This window comes from Dioscorea cayenensis, chromosome 11 (genome assembly GCF_009730915.1).
Source record: "Dioscorea cayenensis subsp. rotundata cultivar TDr96_F1 chromosome 11, TDr96_F1_v2_PseudoChromosome.rev07_lg8_w22 25.fasta, whole genome shotgun sequence".
Lineage (NCBI taxonomy): Eukaryota > Viridiplantae > Streptophyta > Magnoliopsida > Dioscoreales > Dioscoreaceae > Dioscorea > Dioscorea cayenensis.
The window spans coordinates 5,894,587-5,896,782 of record NC_052481.1 but is presented as its reverse complement, the minus strand read 5'-3'; the positions used below and the strand labels follow the sequence as shown (position 1 = coordinate 5,896,782).

Here is a 2,196-nt window from a genome sequence, read left to right as displayed (position 1 = left end):
GATCTTAGTATCTAGGGCTTAATTGTGGCTAGGGACCTTCCGCCTGGACCAAAGGGTTAGGTCTAAATCTAGGAAGATATTTATCACTTGGAATCCCTAGAGCTCATTGCAACTCTATGCGAGTGCGAGGTATTGAGATTGTTCGATTTCTCCTCCGGGACATGTATAGAGTTAGGCATAGTTGACCTTTGATTTGGGACTATGTGTGTATGGATTTCCACGACTCACCATTGCATTGATTAGGAAGAATAATAGAGAGTTCTTGCACTGGAAGCGATTATCCTAGGTGAAGCATCATCCGAGTACCCCATCTTTATCGATTGCCTTGCCTCCTCCTTACTTTTACTCTCTTACTTGTTGCTTTTAATTTCTGAGAATTGAATCAATTCCACACTTATCATTGTTGATACTCTACATAGCTAAGAATCAAATTAAGTGTCTTTACTCCCTACTCCCTATGGATTCGACCCCGCTCATCCGGGATTATTACTTCGACAAACCCGTGCACTTGCGGGATATAAGCAAGGGGACCTTGTCACTCACCGTTCGGTCAGCCAATTGCAAAGTCATCTGAGTGGGCCTAGGTTCTCCCAAGCCTAGCTTTTGAAAGAATGAGTATGGCATGGCGTTGATACTAGCTACTAAATCCGCCAATGCCATCTCTTTACCCAAATTGCTAATGTTGCATCGAATCACAAAGCTTCTGGGGTCTTTCTTCTTGTTCAGCATATCCTTTTGCAACACCGCTAAACAAGAGGCATCTAAGATCACCTATGCACTCTCTTCCAACTTCCTCTTATTGGTCAAAAGATCTTTAAGGAACTTAGCATACCGAGGCATTTGAGATAATGCCTCCACATAAGGAATGTTGATGTTCAATTGCTTCAATAAACGCAAGAACTACTTGTATTGCCCATCAGTTTGGTCGTTCTTTAATCTTGAACGATAAGGGATTCTTGGCTTGTAAGCTGGATGTGCCACCTCTTTTTCTTTGTTGGCTCTTTCCTCAACGTCTACGACCTAGGGTGCTTCAACATTGGTCTTCTCACATGGAAAACTACATTCAACATCATGACCACTTCTTAAAGTGATCACCTTCACATGTTCTCTTCGATTAGTTTCGGTATTACTTGGCAAGCTTCCTTGTGGTCTCTCCAATAGAGACTTCGTGGTTTGCGCCACTTGATTTTCTAAACTATGCAATGAAGCGGCGTGGTTGCGAAGTGTAGCCTTGACCGATTGAAACCATGTATTTGATGATTGCACAAATCAGGTCAATGCTTTCTCTAGATCGGACATCCGGGTCTCTAAGCCTGAAACTCTATTTTCCATGTTTGGGGCTTGTTATTGTTGAAAACCCGGTGGTGCGGTGGCATTTTTTTTGCCCTTGGTTGTTCCATTAGAAATTAGGATGGTTCCTCCAACCATAATTGCTATAAGGATTGCCTTAGTTTCTCATTGCATTACCCACATAGTCAACTTGCTCAATGGAGGGTGTACCACTAATGGCTATCAAGCAATTGGATGGGGCATGTCGCCCTCCACATCCATCACAACTCATTACGGCCGCCAATCTCGGTGAAGTTAGAGTGTCTAACTTCTTGCTCAATGCCTCCACTTGTGCCGCCAATGATGTATCCGCATCAATCTCATGGATGTCAGCCACTTTCTTCTTCTCCCTAGCATTCCATTGGTAGTTGTTAAACCCCATTGCTTCAATTAATTGCCGGGCTTCTCCGGGGTCTTCCTACATAAGGTATCTCATGCTGCTGCATCAAGTAGCTGTCTTCTATTTGGGTTCAAACCATTGTAAAAAGTCTAAATGATCATCCACTGTGGAAACCCATGTTGAGGACATTTTCACAGGAGTTTCTTGAACCTTTCCAACGTCTCAAATAAAGACTGCAATTCCATTTGCACAAAAGATGAGATCTCATTCCTATATTTTACAGATTTTTTCAGGAGGAAAATAATGGGCAAGAAAAGCTTCTACCATCTCCCATGTAGTGATCGATGCTCTAGGTAATGAGTGTAGCCACTACTTCGCTCTCCCCTTCAAGGTAAATCAGAAGGCTCTAAACTTGATGGCATCATCTGTAACACCATTGATCTTTAGCATATCATACACTTCCAAGAAATTCTCTATGTGACTATTTCGAACCTCATCGGTGAAACCAATGAATTGTGCGGACTGCT

At 42.7% G+C, this 2,196-nt stretch overlaps 1 non-coding gene across 1 annotated transcript; it reads left to right on the top strand.

Moving 5' to 3' along the window:
* The first annotated feature begins 1,840 nt into the window (after positions 1 to 1,840).
* Positions 1,841 to 1,947, top strand: LOC120272901. The gene has a single exon (XR_005540434.1). It is a non-coding gene; the product is annotated as a small nucleolar RNA R71 (small nucleolar RNA).
* Positions 1,948 to 2,196: the final 249 nt, after the last annotated feature.